This window comes from Ruditapes philippinarum, unplaced genomic scaffold (genome assembly GCF_026571515.1).
Source record: "Ruditapes philippinarum isolate M1 unplaced genomic scaffold, ASM2657151v2 ctg20993_1_1_1_1, whole genome shotgun sequence".
NCBI classification, from domain to species: domain Eukaryota; kingdom Metazoa; phylum Mollusca; class Bivalvia; order Venerida; family Veneridae; genus Ruditapes; species Ruditapes philippinarum.
In genome coordinates, this window is record NW_026864262.1 from 65,437 (window position 1) to 86,437 (window position 21,001).

Here is a 21,001-nt window from a genome sequence, read left to right on the forward strand (position 1 = left end):
GAAAAAATTTTATTAATAAAGTACATTTTTTCTTGGTTTAATAAAAAGAAAATTTAATATCTTCAAAAAAAATATTTTGTTAAGAGAAAATCTTGTAAATGTTTGTAGATTCTCAATTGATAAGTAATAATAAGCTTTTTTTCTTAAAAATTATCCCTTTTTTAAGTTTAACTTTTGGGTTTGCCATTAAATCATTTTATTAACATTGCCCATATGAAAAAGTTTGAGGCCCCCTTGTTAGGTCCTATAATACATGGAACATAAAAATATAAAGTTATTCCATTAATACTTTGCACAAGGGGTTAGCATTTCAGTTAAAATTATAGTGGTTAGCCCCATAAGTTGGTAAAAATAATTTTTTAAAATGAGTTTTTAATTAAGTTTTTTTACATGAAACCTTTTGTTATTATTTTATGAACAATGGTTTTTTTTCTTGATTGCTTTTTAGAAATTTTAACAGAAAATTTTAAAAATGATTAATAACTTTTGGTCACTGGTCCTTTTTTTGTCCATTGGGTTTACAAAAATAGATTTTTAAATTCTAATTTACATAACTGGGGTTGAAAGAACCCTTTCCCCCCCTTTAATTAAGTTACTGAAGTCCCATAAGCCCATTTGGTTTGCCCCTTTCACCCCTGAAGCCCTAAGGTCCCCCCTGTTTTTATCCTGAACATTATTTTGCAAGAGAACCCTTCGGGCAAAAAAATGGGGAAAAAAACCAGCCCCTGGTTTTGGACAGCAAGTAAAAATAAAGTGGAGCTGAATACCAAGGTTTCGAACAACTCCAAACGCTCAGTCCCAATCCCGACCATTTAAACAATTGTCCTTTAAAAGCCAATTAAATTTGGTTTGTTTTTTTAAAAACAATACCAAGGCCCATCCGGAAAGCTAGGAAACCCGCCTAAAGCGGCCATCAATATATTTTTTTTTTAATAAGTTGGAGCTGGTATCAAGGGGTTCCGAACAAACTCACAAACCACTCCAGAAAGACAATCCGGAACACTACATTGGTCTTATAGCATAATTTGGTGGGGGTTTATACAATACCAAGGCCATCCGGGACCAACCAGGAACCCGCTTAGCGCCCGGTAATATAAATTTTTGGGTGTCCCAAGAAGTGGGGATCCCTTTGAATTTTTAAAGGGAAATTTTCCCAGTGGAACTAACAAAAACCCCCGCACCGGCAAGAAATCTAGATTATGGATGGAAAAAAATTATAACCAGGGGGATTTAGTGGGAGGGGAAGTTTTTTTTTCCGAGCGGCAAGAATCCATGGAGGGTCCAAAACCCATAGCGGGAAATTGTTCCCCTTAGAAGCGAAAAAGGGCCAAGTTTAAACGAACATGTCCCGAAAACGGAAGAAGGGGGTTCTTTTTAATAAACGATTCGGCCCCCATAATGAAAAGGAACCAAGCGGACATCAGGCGGCAAATCTAAGAATTTATTGGAGATTGCTTGCAGGGCAAATAACGTCCCACCATTTGTCGCCCAACTTGGATCAGTTATCAAGCAAGGGTTCCCCCCCCTGATAGGACAATGTTTTAATGAAAAATAACAGGGGTGTTTGAAAAAAGAGGGTTTTTGGGTTTCGTCCGAAAACTTAAGAAACCATGAGCAACCCCACTCAGCCAAAAGATGGAAAAGTTCCCCCCCAAACTTTCCCTAAAATTCAATCGCAAACGATCCGCAGGTTTTTTTCCGAAGGGAAAAATTTAACGAAGGCCCTATAGGCCGGCCAAGGACGGTTAATTACTTTGGTTAGAAAATCATCGTATCCCCTATGGGGAGCCCTTGAAAACAGAAAGTTATGGGGCATGAAAATTTTTTAAAAATTCACTCCGGGCCGGGAAGCCCAATGAAAAAATGAAATGTTGGCCCCTCCCCCAGAAGAAACCTTACCGCCGAAGGGGAAAAGGTATGATGGGGTCAAAATAATGGGGGAAAGGTATGCCGGGGGTTTCCAGAAAATTTAGGTTGGGCCAGAATACAGTCCAAAGATTCCAATCCCAAATTACAAGGAAAAAGAGGACCTGGCAAGGTTCCCTGGGGAATAGCGGAAGGTTTTTTTTGAAGGCCATAGCAAGAATAGGGTTTAACGGGAAATGGGGTTAATGGAAGAACAAGGTGACCCCAGTTTATTGCCCCCGCCAAATGGAGGGGGGTTTCCCAAGCCCGCCCCAATTCTTATACGCGGAACAGTTTTTACCAGACACCCTTTTATAAGAATGACCCTATGAAAAAAAAGACCCCTGTTTAGAGAGATACAATAGAAAAATTTTTCCGGGTTGGTCCGTTGAAACTACTCGATCCGTTTTGCTGCCCAAATTTAGTCCGTAGAAAATTCAGAAAGTTCCCAGGAAGAAGGAGAACCTTTGCGAAGGGTTTAATGTCCCAAGCTGAACCTGAAAATCTTTTTAACGATAATAGCTCATGGGGGGTACGCCGATAGGCCCGAACCAGGGAAATGAAGACAATAGTTCAGGAAGGGTTTTTTCTTGAAATGGGACTTTTCGGCGGAAATGAAGAGGTTTTTTCGAAATCGAATATTCCCATAAGGAGGCCCCCGAAACAATTGGGCGAAAAGCGGGTTTAATCCCCATGGTTTTGTTTTCAATTTTTTGGTTGGCCAAGACAACGGGAAACAGTGGTAAAGCCTCTGACCATAGGAAAATAAGGGGGCTGCGGAGGCCGGGTGCCAAATACAGAAAGGCCGGGAGGACTCCAGATGTCGACCTTTTTGGAAGTCCCACGGGTGCCGAAAGAAAGTCCCCCTTTGTAGGGTTCCGGAGAAAAGTGGTGGGCCCCCATGGGGTTGGGGTTAGAAACCCTCCAACTTGGAAAGCCGAATGATTGTTCAATTACAAAAGCAGTAAAGCCGGTAGTTCCGCCAAAGTCCAAAAATAAGCCAAGAAAGAGAATTGTTTTGGGGTTTTTAGTAAATTTGGAAAAGACTCCGATTAGGTTTGGAAAGGGACAGGGTTAAAATTCCTTTGCAACCCTCAAAAGCAGCCCAAAAAAGAAGACCAGTTTACCCCGAAATAGTAACTTGGTGGGGAGTTTGTTTATTTTAACTGACAAATGGCCCATGGGGCCACTATTGCAAGGAAACTTTTGCCCTCAAAAGGAGAACCAAGGTTTAAATTTTGAAACCTTCAAACATAAATGCGGAAACAAGTGAAAAGATCAAAGGGTTCCAAAATGGTTTCGGGGTAATAAAGTTGGAATTAAAACTTCAAGGGAACCAGCCCGGTTGCCGGGGGAAGGCGGTCCAATTTTAGAGATTGAAAAGGCCCCAATAATAGTAAATGGGGGGCATGGGAAAAAAGAAAGCCTTGAGGATAAAAGTTAAAAGTTAGGGAGGAAAATAGGAAAAAAACTGGCCCGAAAGCGAGGTTTAAGTGAAGGAATTGTAAATGTTATGGGGAAATCCCCATACAAGGGTTTAAACATCCCTGTTTTCACAGCCGGACCAACAGGGGGCTGTTCCCAGAAACTGTGAATATCCTTCCCGAGCGTGTTTCGAGGCTATGGGGAATGAAGGGGGCGGGGTGAGGCCAGGTTAACTTAAAATCTGGTACCTTCGCGGGGCAAATGGCTTACCGATTAGCCAAAGAGTTTTTCGGAAAAGGGCGGAATTTTAAACTTTGGGAAAGCCTTCCGGCAAGTTACGGAAGCTTTTTACTCCAATGAAGGTTTTGTTTTTTTCCGTTGGGCCCTTGAAACTCCGAGGGATGAAAATGCGGCCTTTTTCCCTTTTGGGTTTTTTGACAATTTCTTTATGGGGTGGAAGAAGAAAGGGGACCGGCCCCCCTGAACTTCCCCTTTGAAAAGTAAAAGGGGTTCCTGATTTAATTAATTGATGGGGTTTAACAAATTACCAAATGGCCAAAAGATTTGGTGGGATGGAAAAAAGGGCCTAAAGGCGAGTAAACCCGTTGGCCGAAAAATTGAATATAAGCCCTTCCCGGGTAAAGAGCCTTTTGAGGACAATAGTTGAAATTGGTTTGGGTCGGAGAGCCCCCTTTCGAGTAATGAAAAAAAAAAAAAAAAAAAAAGAAAACCTAACTGAGGAACTGCCGAAAGTTAAATGGTTTTAAGTTTTGGAAGCCGAAAATGAAAATTCAAAAAGAGCGAAATATAAAATTTTTAACTGAAATGGCCTTACACTGATCGAATATTTAATAGCCGGTTCCAAACTTGTTTAGGTGCGAAAAAAATTTAATTTAAAATCCATTTCCCGGTTAGATTGGTAACTTTGGAACAAGCAGGGAAAAAAATTTGCTTTTGCCCAATGGCGGGCCTGAAGCAAATTGGAAAGGAAGGAAAATATTTGGGAGGTTGTGGGGCTTAGCGAGAAGAGCAATGATGAGGAAAGGAAAAGGAAAACCTGAAAATAGAAGTTTTTCGAAGAGTGGGTTTTTTCCGAATGGGAAAAAGTGAATTCCGGGGGGTTGGGTAAGGGGGCCCAATTTGCCCCCGAAAGGAGACGGGAAAATAAGGTAAAATGTTTACCAGTCCCCCCACCTATTTGGCCCCTTTAATCGGGAGAAAGCAAAAACAAAAAGCCAAAAGCAAAACCCTATGGAAGAGGTTTTCCCGGGGGGTTTTAAGAAAACCTCTGTGCCAAAAGCATAGCGATACAAATTTTCTAATGAACCGAGTTTGGGAACTTTGGGAGTTTTACATCATTGGGTCGAACATTCCATTGAAACACGGGGCCGACGGCCGACGGCCCCCCAGTTAGCGCAAAAGAGACCCAGAAACGTTGGTGGGGCCCCCTTGGCGTTTGCTGCTGAAAGGAAAAAGCCCCGCCCAGTTGAAAAAAAAAAGGACACCCTGCTAAAGAAAAAGGCCGGGTCCCCGGAAAAAGCACCTTCGCCTTGGGCCCCCAAGTCCAATCGTATTCCCGTGGCGGCAAGAAAGGTTTCTGGGTGCTGTTTCCGTCCATTGCGTTGGAAAATTAAATAGAAAGTTTAACTTAACGCAAACTTGTCAAGCAAGATGCCAGGGGAACCTGACCCTTGGATGGGCAGTGGCAGGTAATGAGCCTCTTTTTATTTTTCTTTTGACTTTGAACCTCGGGGTTTTACTTTTCAAGATCCCCTCCAAGAAAGAAGATATCCCAAGAACCGCATTTACCAATGCAAAGTAAAGGAACCCTGTTTTGGAAAAATTGAAACCAGGATGCGCCCCCCGTTTTCAAAGCTTAAGCAACAGCAGCAGTAAAACCTTTCCAAGGACCGATGGAATTGGTACTGAAAAGACCTTCAATGGTGCAAAAACCTGTCCCCTTGGGTTGGTAAATGTCGATGAAACATAATTTTTGTTCCTACAGTGCCCACCAGCCCCCTTGGATGAAAAACATATGGTGTTCCCGTGTTTTTGAAAATAACGGTTTCTTATCTCTATTGAATTAGAAGATAGAATTGCCTATATCGGGTTTCAAGGCTTGCTCCGTTGCCACACACTTCTTTGGCCCGCAGCCAGGTTAATGTATCACAAAATTGCATTCTGGCTCTTGTCAGACCGAAGGTATATCATATCAAATACAAGTTTTCATCTTCCAGTCATAAGAATCAGTCGGTATTTATCTCGTGAAGAGCGGCAATGGCGGAATAAATAATCTCCTGACCGGTAACAAAATTTGTCGCAAAGTGCCTACGAGCTGTGCCTACGGCATACAAGACACGCGACAAGTAAAGTCAATGCATTTTGGTCTCGCTGCAGCGCACGATCCAGTCTATTTTAATCAGAGCGGCTTTTTATACACGATTTTGCCCGAAGATTTGAGTCTCCACCACGCTCCGAATAGAGAGAACACCAGTATTCAAAACACGAAAGCACAGCAGAGTATCTTCGAGGTTTATTTGTTTTTTCATTTCTAACAATGTCTGGGAACACTGCGATGTGACCAAAGAAACATAGGTCCATTTATTTGACAAACTGTACATAACACGAAGACACAAGACGCGAAATGTGGTCCGCTGGTATCGATCACGCCCGGGCCTAATTGCCCATGGTCTTAATATATCGAATAACACAGGAGAAAACCTAGCCATGTCTGTATCTTGTCCCCGGAAAGTACGGGGTGTTCTTGGGTGTCTTGGGACTGTGTAAAGCTAAGATAGCGTGTTCTATGGATGCCTCGCTCACTCAGCTTGCAGAACAGTCCCATACCGTGTCGCAGTGGTAAGAAGGAGCGGGTCCATGCGCGTATGCGAGCATGATTCTCAATCTGCTAATCCACAGTGCGACGAGCGGTAATTAGTCTGACGATATAGATAAACACGTCAAGAGAAAAGAGTTGGCTTTGCCCGTAGTTTGGTTAATTAACCGTTTCAATATTTTCAGGCAATTAAATTTTGCTTAAGGTTAGAATTTATCCGTGAGAAAAGTTGGATCACCAAGCCCCCCCTAGTTAATGGTTATTTTAGCTTTGAAAGAACCGCGAAAGCGGGAAAATCGCCAAAGGTGGATAGAAGATACTCGCTGCATAACCAAAAGTTTTTTTTTTTTCGATCCAGTTAAACAGGAACCTGGTCCCCGGAACCTTCCAATTTACATTTGCGGGATTTGCAACTTAATCAAGATGCCCCGAAGATCCAAGGGCCAATGCGGTTTTGCCAGTGAAAATCGATAAACCAGTTGAGCCCATTTAAAAAATTGTGGGGGCCCCTTGCCCCCCAGTAATGTTCCCCGGTAAAGACGGCCCAGATCCTAAATGGGAGTTGTCCCCAAAAATGGCCCGAGGTGGAACAAGGTTTTTGAAGCCCACTCCGAGGAATCAAGGTTGAAAAGGAAAGCCCAATATCTCAAGAAGCCGGATATGTCCCAATTGCCACAAAGATTCAGAAGCCTTACAGTTTGACAAGAAAAAGGTAGAAAGACAATGGCGTGACCCGGAAAAAAGCGACCCAGCCGCAAAAGGTTTTGTCCCGCAAAACAACCAAGGAAATAAAAAATTTGAACCCAGAAATATTTGCCGAAACAGTAACAAAGCCATGAAGGCAAATAAGAAGCCAGACCAATTCAACAATGGGGAAGTCTGAAAAAGCCCCCTGGCCAAGCTAGAACATTTAATGTGATGAAATCTGGGAACTAATTTAGTGCCTGTCCTGAATGGGGTTTGTCTCAAAAAAAATTTTGAGAAAGCCAAAATGGCAACAAGACCATATACATACCAAAAGGCTTAATAGTTTCCGAGTTTTGAATGGAAAAAAAAGCAAAGTGCTTGAAGGCAAAGGCATCAATGAAAATTTTATTGGCGGTTCCACCTTTGGGTACCAAAAGAAAAGACCAAAAATATTTTTTAGAAATCTTTACAAGGCTAAAGTTTAAAACGGTTCAACTGAAAGAATGATGTAAAGCTCTTTTTGTCAGGGGTTGTGAATATTTGTGCCGCAAAATTTTTTGCAGAATCCAAAAGAAGAAAAAAAACCGGGCAAAGGCCTCCCCAATGGGGGGCATCTTAAACCAAAGTGGGGGTTTGGGGGGGCTTTTCCCTGGAGCCCCCCCCGTGGGGCTTTGCCCCCTATCGAACCTATATGGTCCTTTTGGGGGCCCCCCGAATTAACCGAAAATGGCAAACCGATATGGTTTATGGTGCGCTAACTGACCCAAACTTCAACGAGTAAATGCCGAGGTGTTTCCAGTTTTTTCCCTCTCCCAGCAGGCCTGGTTGTTTTGGTTTTGGCTTTTTTTTTGGGAAGATTTGGCAAAAATGAAAGTTTTTCCATTTGGCTAAGTTTGGGGGAAAATGTCCGCTTTCCAATCCCACTCGGAAAACTTAGGTTTGCGACATTCCGAAAAGCCCAAGAAAAAAAATTCCCCTTTAAAAAAAAAAAAAGAAAAAACTTTGGCCGCCGCCTGTTTTGGGAAAGGTGGGGCGGAAAACCCGCGGACCCCACGGGGGGCCCCCCCACGGGAAAAAAAAAAAATCCTCGAAGGCCCAATTGGGAAAACCCCCAGTGGTTGGGGGGAACGAAATTAACCGGAAGCCTGGAAATAAAGGAAATGGTTTAAGCATACCTAAGTTTGAAGCGCAAGATGGATCGGGACAAGTACCTTGGCATGCCCCCTTTTTCCGGGGGCCCCTTTTGGTGCTTATAGGTTCCAGCTCCAAATGAAAGTCGAACAAAGCCTCACGCCCCAAACCTATGTGCCCCCCCTTTGGGGTAAGGGAAAGGGTTCTGAAAAAAAGAATTGCCCCCTTTGTTTGGGGGGAATTTAGTTCATCGGAAATAATGCGTTGCATAAATGAAAAACCCAAAAAATCCAAGAAAAAAAAAGTTTTTTTGAAGCAACGTGGCCAAGAATAGACGGGAATCAAACATTTAGAAGCGCATGGAGGGTGGCCCCACGGGAAAAAAATTTTTATCTGGAAAGCCGAAGGGGGGCGCTTTTTTTTCCAGAGAAAGCCAAAGACGCGAATATGAACCATCAAAGCCGGTATTTAACTAATTTATAAAGTTTTTGGGAGAATGTGGGGGGGTGGTGGTTTTGGTTTACAATGAAAAGCGAGGAAAAGTTTTTTTGCCCCCCGGGGGTTTCAAACCCCAAAAAAAAACCTTGGAACAAAGAAAATTTTTTGGGAATAAACGAAACCCATGTATTGTTTGATACAAAAACTGTTCCCGCCGGATAACTTTTTTTAAAATACAAATAAATCAAAAAAGGTGAAACAAAGATTAGCCCCCATCATGAAACCCAAATTGGGAATTTGTTTATAGGGTGCAATAGGCCCTTAAATGGATAAAGGCAATTTAACTTTACCGAAAAAAAAAAGCCCCTTTTAAAATAAAAGGTTTTTTAAAAAGTAATGTAAGAAAGTAAAAACCCATTAGTATAAGCCCAGTTGAAGGTTTAGAAAACCCACCATAGAATAAAAAAGAGAAGGGTTAAAAGGAGCCAAATTAAAGTACAAGAGTAGCCATCTTAATAAAGTTGCAAAACTAATTTTGGGAACAACTGGAAACCCCGGACCAAAAGCCCCTTAAAACTCTTCCATGCCTTTTGCTGAGGGATCCTAAAAGTAAAGCCCCCCTTATATTTTTTGTGTAAATTTGCAGGCCTTGTCCATGAATGCCCTAGACGTTCCTGGGGAAAGAGCCCCGCCCCCTTGGTAAATACTTTTTGCCTTTGTAACTGGTAAGGTCAGAGGGTTGGGGCAAATGTAACCTGAGCGTTACCGGATTGCACGAAAAAATAATTAAATAAAAAAAATACCCAAAAATTGGGTTTGGCGTAAAAAAAACCGGCCCCAAAAACCATCAGTTGGGCTTTGGATCAAGCACCGCATTCTTTTTTGTTTCGCTGTGCCAGTTTTTCGGTGTAATGACGGAAATTGGGGTTTTGGCCTTGATGAAGCGCCCCCCTTTCAACCGAAGATCTGTCCTGATTGCCCAGCCAAATTGAAAGGGGGAGGCCCGAGGCTTTTTTGCAAGGTTTTCCTTTTGGGGCAAAACCCAATAAACCTCCCCCCCCCCCCGGAAAGATGGTGGGGTTTGGGGAGGGGGACAGAACTTTTAGGTTGGCGACGAAAAGCTTTGAAAAAGGCTTGTAACGTAGGGGGTAACCCTTCAACGGGGGAAGGACCAATCTCGCCTTTGCGAGGAGGGAGCTTTTTGGGATGAGACCCGGAAAGTTCGAACCAAGGTCCTGGGTTTTGTAACTAAGTGTCACACCGCCAAGTTTTTGCTGGCAGAGCTTTTTTGGACAGAGGGACAGGGCCCCACAAAAAAGAACCATTTGTTTAAAATGTTCCCCCCCTACAGAAAAGATGCAGATTCCTCCGTACCCGGGTTATGGAAATCTACTGATTTTGCCCGGAAAGAAAAAAGTCAAAAAAAAAAACAAACAATCGCAAAAAACCAAAGGGTTTTTTTTTTTTTTTTTTGTCTGGCCAGGCCCCCAAACCCCTTGGTTTTTTTTTCAAAGCAGCAAGTTGCTGAGAGTCCTCTCCCACCCCAGCATGTAGGGGTCGGAAGTTTTTTCCCCACCCTTTGAACAAAGAAGAAAAGCCCCTTTTTTTGAAAAAATTTAACCGAAAGCCAAAGGCATTGGGGGGGGAAGCCCCTACCCCACAAGCCTAAAAAAACTTCCTTTCCCCCCTGGTTGGTAAAAACCAGGTCAAGTGCCTGTACTTGAGCATCCTTCCTGCCATAAGAAACCAGTCTTGGGGGGTTCTTCCCCCATCGGGGCCCCTCTTTTTTTCCACCCTTTCCTGTTTTTTTTCACTGGCTCCCATAAAGTTGGGAAAGCAGCAACGGCTTCCACCCCATATGCTCCTTCCCCCCCTGTTTGAAAAGAAAAAATTTTACCAGTTAATTATGCCATCAATTTGGGGGAATTCCTTGACAAATGCTTAGTCTGGGATACGTTGTGAATAAGCTTTCCGACGCCTGAAACCGACACACTTCCTGCCTCCCCAGCCAACGACCAACCAACTAACAGTCCCGACTAGTGTCACGCCTGCTGGTCAATGGCCCTTCACAAACACCCAGTTTTTATTCCCACAGGACACCCCTTTGGATTTTTTTACCGGGACAACCCCCCAAAGAAAAGTGGGGAAATAAGAAAAAATATCCCGTGGGGCAACTTCCGGGCAGGATGACAGTGAGTCTTTTGTTGTTTTCTCAATCCAGTAACAACCAACCAGGGGGTTGGATTAAGGTCCCCCGCAGACCTAAAAGTAACTCCACCATAAGAACAGACTTGAAAAAGACCCCCTACGGCATCGTCAATAAGCATTAACTTCAGCTCTCAGAAACCATTAGAATTGGTAGGAGAAAAGAATTTTATAAAAGGCCCATTTGGAGAGACAGTAGACGAAAAAAAAAATTCGATAAGGGAGTTAAAAAAAAAACCGTGAAACCAATGGGGAATAAAAAGAATAAACAGTTTTTGGCGCGAAAAATTTTTTTCGAAATCACTAGGATGGAGCAGGTCCCGTGAATAAATGTGGGGGTTTTTTATGCGGCAAAGGTTGGTAGCAGCGGCCCCCCCGGAAGCGAGGTTCCTCAGATACAAGGTTAAGAACAAGAATAAGAGCCACGGGAAAACTAAGTGGAGAAAAAAACCCCGGGCCCCGCCCCCCCCCAAAGTAAAATTGGGGGGCCAAAATCCCCCGATAGCTGAAGGATCTCTCAGAAAGAATCGGGGAAAAAAATTGAAAAACTTTTTAAACTAAAGAAAATAAATTTAACTAAATGGTGTGTGTAACCCTAATTTATAACTGATAAAAAAAAGCTGGAAGAACCCTGTACAGAGAAAATTTCTTCCGAAAAACTTTCCCGTGTTTTTAATCTTAAATTTGGGGTAAATTTTTATTTAAATGTCGGGGTTGGATACTATAATGGGGGGGAACGGTTTCTTAACTTCTAACCTACGCAGTGGAAATAAAAAAAAGAACTCTTTTCATTTATTTGGTGTTTTCATTTATTACTATCAGAACCCTTGTATGGTCCGAGACTTATATAAGTGCTTTTCCCATAGTGAAAATAAAAATTTATAATTGTGGGAGACTATTATTTACATGGATTGGAAAAAAAAAGTTTGGTTTAAAAAAAAATTCCAAACGTTGCGGAAGCAAGGTAACAAAAACCCCTTTTGAAATTGATTCATCTCATATCACGATTGTCTATTAGTGTACTCTCCTTGTAAACTTGTAGTTGGCGTCTTCTTGAATTATTTAATCCAAAAATATTTCTAACAGTATCCCATATTATCGTGTTTTTAAAAGAGTTTTTTCTTCTAGAAAATTGGTGAAAATATTTTTCTTTTGATCCATTTATTCATATTTCGGGACTTGATTATTCTAATGCATTCATAGGACAGATTTTATTTCCACTCTTGGACTATAGAATTTTTTTATAAGATTAGTCTGCTTTATCATATTATGTTTAGTGCCACTATTAAGATGTCTTCGGAATATATATATACTTACCTGATTTTATTTAATCTTTAATTTTTTGTTCTTTTGTCTAACCATTTTAACCACCCTATCCAGCCAACAAGAAGTTTTCGTTCCCCGTGTATGAGCATAACTTTCCCTTGGATATCGGGTGGGAAATGTAGTCGCCCCATTCATACTGGATCTTGCGTGCGGGCCGGGGAATTGTTAAAAATGGGTAAACTGGAAAGAAATATTAACCCTTGTAACCTGGTATGAATTTTTTTTTCCCAAATCATTTCCTGATGCCCTTTTCCCTTTTTTTTTTTTTTCCTTTGTTTTTGTTATTTTGGTCCTAAAAATCACAAAAAAAATATTTTTTGCAAAGGCCACCACACTTTCATTCTGGGCGGATCTCTTTTTTCCCCCCCCAGGTCTCATACTAAACTGAACTACCAAAGCACAAAAAGAGTATTTTGGAACCACTTTGTATCGGTTAAACCAAGTCTATATTCCAGGGTCCCGGCTCAAGGAGCTTTCGCCCGGTATTCGATGCGTTGGGCTCTTTGGTCAGGAATTTGTTTCTTTAGTTGATACCTTATTTACAATGGAGAGCAGACATAGTTGTTGTTCTCCCTTCCCGGCATGGCCCCTTCCGTTTCTAAAGAGTTGATTAAGTGTATAGGTGTTACAGACAGTCCCTTGATTACCAGGCTAATACATATTCTTTTTCTCACTCTACTTATAATAGTTACTATGCTGATGCGGCCTAGCGGTCCTAGCGTCCCGCAATGGCCTTGTGTATTCCGGGGTGTATATTAACCATATGCCTATTAGATATTGTATATGTCCCTGGTAAATGACTTGGTATGTACGTATTTTTGCAGCTGTCTTCGCGACTTGCGTCATCAGCTAGTTCACCTCTAACCCCGGTTGGACCTGGAAGTTGTCTTTTTTTTTTTTTTTTTGTGGAATTAAAAAATTTTCCCAGTTAAAATTTCGTTTAATATCATATGGTTTTTGCTTTTTTATTTTGTGTGGGAGGTTTTTTTTTTGGTAAAAAAACTTTGTTTTAAAAATCCATGGTTTAAACCTTCTCCAAATTATTGAATTTTCAATTATTTTGTGGTTTTTTGTTTTTAAAAAAACCACCCTTTTAGCCCCCCAAACTTTGGGGGGGGGTTTTTTTGTTTTCATGTACTGGGGGAGCCGCCGGGCCGCCGGCACCAACTAAAATAATTTTTGTCTATATTGGGATACAACACTTCACCGCCAGGGTATTGTTGTTAGGTTTCTATGTAGTAAGAGCGACTAACCCGACAGAGATAAACCCTGCGCACGCCCGGTAGGGCTTTTTTTGCGCGCGAAAACTAGAGAGAGAAGAATACCACATATTATGGTTCCGTATCGATAATATTGTCCTGATAATAAGAATGACTTTATGTCTTCCCTTAAAAATTGGGCCACCCCTTTTGGGGAGTTTAAACTGGGTAGAATAAACGGTCTCCATATCAAATGGTGAAAGATTTTTAAAAAAATTCATTTTTTTTTTGTTTCTTTAACATTTTCCCCTTATTCAATTTTAAATTTTTTTACGTGTCTTAACTTCGGTTATTCATGGATTTATTCCCAAGATATTTTAAGTTTGCATGCGAGCTGCCTTGCCAAGTAGAATTTTGACCCCTAAGTCAATAAACATAATTTATAAAATTGGAACGTGGGGGGCCCAAGCTTTTGAATTATTCCTTCCTGAGGGTTATTGGTCGTTTCGGGGCATGAATCTCAGCTATTACGTTCCAAAAAATCACCACAAAAAAGAGGAAGAACTTTCTGTTTCTGGTTTTTAACGTGGATATTTTATATTTCCGGATGCTTTAATAGTAAAAACTTGGCCAGACATTTAAACTAAGAATCTTTATTTACACATACAATTTTCATAGGTAATCTAATTCAGCACAAAACGGTTGGCTAGGCCTACAACTTAGAAGAAAGTGTAAACCACGTTAGATATTTATTTCACCGTCCCTTCCGTTTTTTTTTTTTGGAGTTTTGGGGTTAAAACCCCAAACGCCCCCCCCCCTCGCCCCCCCCAGAATAAAATTTATGGTTGGGGATAATGAAATGCTACTAGTTTGTAATTACATATGGTTATCGTCTTTCATGCAAAATGTCTGAAATATTGTTCCGAAAAACCGTTGGGCAGTGAAATGTTTTTCCCATTTTTTTTTAAAAGCGCCGGGTAGAGAGGCAAAACAAAAAAAAAATATGAAAAAAACTTTGGGTTTTTTAATCAAACAGTGGGGACTTATTAGTTGGATGGTCACCTTCCCCTTATTTTAATCTTGTGGATTATTATATTTAATTTTTATTTTGGTATTTTAAACATTTATTTTAAGCTAAATCCGCCAGACACATAATTCCCTTTAACCTAATTTTTCCTAATTGAAATTGGAAAAATCCTTTTAAAAATGGAAATGCGGAGAAAACCCCCTTTTTAAAAATTTTTTTTAAGAAAACCCCTTCTTTTTTTATTTGGTATAAAACCCCATGTTTTATATTAAGAGATCTATTATATAAATGGGTATTATTTTCCAAATTAATATTAGTTTGTTATATTCGCTTTATCACTCATTACCTGTTAGTATTATTTTATCTAGGTTAGAAATAATTTTTTTTTTTGGGTTTAGTTATATACAAATCTTCGCCCCTTTTTGGCCGATATTTTAAAAAACCCACCAGGCAATCCTTCTCCCCCTATATGGCCCCCCCCCTCTAGGAAAAAAATAAGCGTTTTGGTTTTTCAAACGTGCAATTAATACGCTATGAAAGTTTTTTTTTATTGATTCAAATTTGGTAAAATCTTTGCGTTTTTTTACATTATTTCCCATTCTCTATCACAGTTCTTCTTATATGTTTAAAACTCGTTCTCCCATACTTCCCCGGAGCAGGCCCCCATTTTCTCGTTTGTTCTTCTTTGCCGTTTTATCAAATGTTTTTTTAACAATTTTTAAACTTCCCCTCGGTTGGTAAAAAATAAATTATATAAAGGGACCTATGTTGATATTTACTATATTAGCATAACAAGGCAAATGGCCCCCCTCGGGTAATGGCCTGGAATTTTTGGGTGATTGTTTGAAGCGATGTTTCAGAAAAGTTTTTTGAAATACGGTATATGAAAATATAATTAAATGTTTTATTTTTGTTTTTTTCTTAAAAATTTTATTGCAAACGGGTACGTGTCAACTATATTTCCCAACGCCGAAACACCGTATGTAAGAAACAATCGCCCTTGAAAGGAACCCCAATGATATTATACAGTTTCGGAAATGTTTTGACACTTTTGCCCCGGCAGTTGTTCTTCCCCCTGTGTTCTTTCCTTACTTTAAATCCCTTTTGGTTGTCCAAACGTTTTAAAAAATTTTTATTAAGAATTAAAAGTTTTTTTTAAATAAATTTTGAAATTTATAGATTTTAAGTTTAAATTTTTTTTATTGAGCCGTTTTTGGGGAATATTTTCCCCTAATTTTCCCCGGAGGAATTCCAGGTGTTTAAAGCAAATTTTCCATGCCTAAAACAATGGTTTCCTCAAAATGTGGTAAGAAAAAAAGTTTATTTTTAGATTGTAATAAAGTTTCTTATTTTTTTTTTTTTTTTTCAGTCTCCGAATTTTTAAAACATAAATTTAATAAAATTTATAAAACTTTGTGGATGGAAAAAAATTGTTCTATCCGTAAAAAACTTTTATTTAAGAACGGGATAAATTTGCTTAATGCTTAAGTTTATCTTTTTTTAAAATATTCCATTTTAATTGAAAAATGTTAAGAACGGTTGGTAAGAAATTTAAATATTATTTCTTTACTTTTACGGGTCCCAACCGAGGTTTTTTTTTTTTTTTTTTCCTCCCGGTAAAATATTTTTTTTCCCCCAGACTTCTGGGGGGAAAAAAAATTTAAAAAAAAAAAAAAAAACCCGGCAAAAGAATAATTTAAAACCAAACCCCTTTTTTTTTTTTCATTTTATAATTTTAGGAACTTATTTTTTTCTGGTTTTTCTTTCTAATTCACTACAAGGTTAAAATTTATTATTTTGAAAAAAAAAAAAGAACTTGGAAGAAAAGGGCCCGGCCCCGGGTTTTGTTTTTTCTTTGGGCCGATTTTTAAAAAGTTTTTTTCGTTTTTCCAAAGCAACAATCTTTTAAATAAACTTTGGGGGCAGTAAAGCAATCTTGTTAATCATATTATTGTTTTTTAAAATGGAGTAAACCGTGGTTTGCATGAAAAAACCCCCCCCCTTAAATTCTTATATGGAAATTGGGAAACCAAAGGGAAATCAAAAAAAAATCCAACAAAAGAAAACACTTTTTTTGGTGGGGGTGGTGCTCCAAACGCCTTTTTTTAAAATTCCAAAATTGGAAAAATGGTTTTAATAATTTTTTTGTCCCAAACCGTTTGGGGGGTTGGCACGGTTTAAAATTTGGTCCCGAAAGAAATTTTTTGAAACCGGCCCGAAATTAAAATCTTTTCGATGGTTTTTTTTTTATTTTTCGGCCTTGGTTGGCCGTTTTGTTTTTTATTATTTTTTGGGAAAAAAAAATGTTTTGGAAAAAGTTTTAAAAATTGAACCCATCATCCATGGGAAAAGAAATTTTTTAAATATTCCTTTTCCTGTGGGGGTCCGAAAAAAAAAAATTGGGAACCCCCCCCCAAAAGGAAATTTTAAAATGGGTTTGGGGGAAAAAAAAATTTTTAATTTGGAAAAAAACCGGGAATAAAAAATAACCCCAATGGGTGGGGGTTTTTTTTTTTTTTTGGGACGGTAAAAAGGTTTGGTTGGGCCCCGGAAATTTTTTTTTTTTTTTTTCCGGCCCAAAAAACATTTTTTTTTTATCTGGTGTAAAATTTATTTATAAGAACGTTTGAAAATATGATTTTTTTATATATATAAAAAATATATAAAAATATACAAAATTTGAATAGTACAATGGTGGGCTTGGGAAAATTGACCAAATATGCAATTTTTCCTTTATTTAAAAATTCGTTTTTTTGGAGCCTTTCCACACACCCCTAAAACCCCACCCTCTTGTTGGGAAAGAAAATAAGGCGGCGCAAAGCGTTTTTTGTTTATGCAACAAGGAAACTTGGAAAATTCCCCTATCACTATTTAACGATAAATATGGCCAAAATTATACCCCCTATAAATACTTATAAAAAAAAAAAATTATAAGGTAATAAAAGGGGGTAAAAATAATTTTTTTTGGAAAAAAAAAATAATTTTTAAAATAAATTAAATATTTTTGGGTTTTTTTAATTTTTGGGAAATTTAGAATTTCAAGTTCCGTTGGGTTTTATGTTACATTTGTAAAAATAACCGGGTTTTTTTTGATTTCTCAAATCGCCACTTCGCCATGGGCGTGGTTAATTTTTATAAGAAGAAAATAATTTCCCTTTTAGAACGGGGATATAAGGTTGAAAATAAATTATGGAAAAAAAATAAAATTCTTTTACTGTAAAATACCAACATTATTAAAAAAAAAAAAAGTTTCCTTTTGCAAACAAAAAACAAACAACAAACAAAAATGGAGCCGCGGGCACCTTTTCCCCAATGATATTCCGTACCCACGGTTTTCCATTTAAAACAGATTTCATACTACGTTGTGTTGGTTGGGGGTTGGGGTGGGTTTTTTTTTTCTATTAAAAAACCCAAATCCTTTTTTCCCCCAAAAAGAAAGCTTTTTTTTGGAAATAAAAACCCCTAAAGCCAAGAATTAAAGGACGCTGCCGTGGATGAGAAAATAAAAAAAATTACATGGAAAATGTTTTGTTTTTCTGCACATACATGTAAAATTATGTTGAAGGCACCCTTTTTGACATTCAATTCCCCCGTTTTTTTTTATTAATTTGATAATAAATATTTTTGAACATTGAAAATATCGGTTTTAAATAGTTAATCAACATTAAATATAAATTAACAACCGTTCAAATTCCCTTCGAATGGTGTCCCTCCTCCGTAGTCCCCGCTAAGGCACTAAGGAAAATCCGTTTCGTTGCTCTTTTAAAAACATAAAAAAAAAACCTTTCGTTTTTAAAATTTTCTGCTTTGTTAACCAATATTCCTTAATTTTCATCAATAAAACGTTGGGGGAAATCTATAGTTTTTACCATAGGTTTTCCGCAATGTCCTATATTGACTGGGAAAGCTGAACAAAAATAATTTTTTTCTTATAAACTAGAAAATGCTTTTTGTGGAGGAGTCCCCAAATTTACAGAGTAAGGCCTTTCTAAAAAAGAATAATGATGAATTCTGAAAATAATTTCTTAAAAAGAACGCTTCTGACAAAACGGGATAGTTTTTTGCATCTGCCCCCAATTAAAATAATTTTTTCATCCTTTCAATAGTTAAAAATTAAATTTTTTTGCAAAAATAAAAATAAAAATTGTCCCTTAAAAATATAAAAACCCCCCATTAAAACCTTTTTTTTGAAAAATAAAATTTTTTTTACTAGAAAAGTTGGTTTTCGGCGTTTTTCCTCAGTAAACGCCAAGTTAACGCCAGTAACCGCCAATAACACCACTAAAAGTTGGGGGGGGGGGGTAAGTTTTTATCAACAAGTTTGGGGGGGGTTAAATTTTTTTTTTGGTTTTCCCAACGGTTGGGAAAAAAAAACAATTAAGCGGGCGATTGTCTTATTTGATGGTTTCATGTGGTTTACTTTTCTATCAAAATCTTTTATGTTTAGGAAAAAAAAAAATAATTTTCCACAAATAAAACATGAAATTGATGTAGAAATGAATAATCTTTAAAGGTATCGTAACAAATTTATTCAAATTTATGAATTCAAATACCGAAAAAATTTTTTTTTTTTTTAGAACGGTCCAAAGCTTGCGCTCAAAATCCCCGGCGCAAAATTTCACCACAGAAAAGGTACTTTTTATGTTGTACGTAGAGGCGAGATATTGCCCAGACACGAAAATAGCACAATATCTCGTCGCGCAGTAAAATTAGTTGGACTACAGTAGATGCGCGCTTTTGCTACGTCATTAATGCTGCATTGATGCGTTCTTGTTTTATGCTACAAGATTGATGCATTTATGCATCATTTTGTTGCATGCTACATCGGTAGCACTCAGTTTTGTATAAATACCAGACGTCTTGCTGCGTTCTGGGACTTCTGATATTTTTTCGGCCTGGGCACCCGTTACTCTAGTAGCTATATTTTAAGAACAGTTTAAAGCATTTATTTTTCTAAAAGGTTAGTGTGACTTAACAAAATAGCGAATAGACACTAGAGAAAAATTATTAATAGTACATTTTTCTTGGTTTAATAAAAGATTTTATATCTTCAAAGAAATATTTTTGTAAGAGAAATCTTGTAATGTTTTTGTAGATTTCTCATTGATAAGTAATAATAGCTTTTCTAAATATCTTTAAGTAAACTTGTGCATTTTAAATCATTTATTACATTGCCATATGAGTTTGAGGCTTGTAGGTTCTATATACAGTGAACAGTAAATTATAAGTTATTCATATATTTGCACAAGGGTTTAGCATTTCAGTAAATATAGTGGTTAGCCATAGGTTGGTAGATAATTTAATGAGTTTTAATTAAGTTGTTAAAACATGAAACTTTGTTATTAATTTATGAGCATGTTCTGATTGCTTTAGATTTAACAGAAAATTAAATTGATTATACTTTGTCACTTGTCTTTTGTCATTGTGTACAAAATAGATTTTAATTCTTATTTACCATACTGGTTGAGACCTTCCCCCCCCCCTTTATTGAGTACTGAAGTCCATAGCCCATTTGTTTGCCCTTCACCCTGAAGCCTAAGTCCTAGTATGCCTGACAATATTGCAAGAGACTCGGAGTGGCATTGGGATAAAACCAGCCTGGTGAAACTGAGCAGTATAAGTGGAGCTGATACCAAGGTCGAGCACTCACACACTCAGTCATCCGGACATTACATTGTCTATAGCATATTGTGTTTTACAATACCAAGGCCATCCGGACGCTAGGACCGCTAGCGCATCATATATTTTTAATAAGTGGAGCTGGTATCAAGGTCGAGCACTCACACACTCAGACATCCGGACACTACATTGTCTATAGCATATTGTGTTATACAATACCAAGGCCATCCGGACACCAGGACCGCTAGCGCGTAACAATAATCTCTTTCACTTTCGTCTTCTGTACAACAAAAGTTACCTTCACCGTTGTTTAAGAAATGAACATGTGTCGCCTAATTCACAGTCCAAAGCTTTACCAGACGTAAGGTCTGTTTAATTACCCTAACGCTATCCTTACGGACACCTTAGGACCATACATGCAACATACTGCATCCATCCGGGCCCTGGTCAGTAACCTGTCGAGACGCCTTCGGTGACCGCTCATTTACCGCTCGGAAACTGGAGGAATATTTGGCGCCCAGGAGGTGAAAATTTTAACCGGTATGTAACCGATAACAAAAGGTGTCCGGCCGGGTATCGGAGGGTATTTGACCGTGTCTGCTACGGTGAGCTGGCAATTTACCGGATGCCGGAAGAAAATAACTGCGCTAAAATTCTCCGGTTACCTGTACGGTGCCCCACTGGGTCACTTGACACCTGAGGGTCACCGGCCGGAGACCTTTATCAAATTTGCAATTTCAGCCCGTCCAGACATCGGTTCTCCATCGTAAACCTAATCGGAGTGTAATGTGACGCAGGCATAACCCGTCGAAGAGAGTAGAACAACAATGCAAAAATTAAGATAATACCGGTACATATAATGTCTCATGCCTTAAACTTGATATTAGAATATTTATATATGACTCAAATAACATGGACTCTACCAGCAATTTAATTTTCATACGTTACAAAATATTTCATGCGACAGTTTACTTACAATCAATGTTATGATTCCTCCCAAAAATGTTACACTATCGCCAATAAAAGTGGTCCATGACAAGAATTTAACACGCCTGGCCCCATGCCCCTTGTACCCTCTACATTCTGGAGAATCTTTAATACAAATATTTTACCCGACACACATGTTTATTCTGTAGTTCAACTCATGATAAAACGTTTTATTTGATACAAAGCATATACATGTACATGAATACGCGTTATTAG

The 21,001-nt window shown here is 38.6% G+C and overlaps 1 protein-coding gene across 1 annotated transcript in view; it reads right to left on the reverse strand.

The window, feature by feature from the left end:
• LOC132725011 (mucolipin-1-like) overlaps positions 1-20,957 on the reverse strand; it is a 31,302-nt gene extending 10,345 nt beyond the window's left edge. Inside the window, exon 1 of the mRNA XM_060710004.1 lies at positions 20,775-20,957. The gene's annotated coding sequence lies outside the window, so the exon portion shown is untranslated. The remainder of the gene's footprint in view (positions 1-20,774) is intronic.
• Positions 20,958-21,001: the final 44 nt, after the last annotated feature.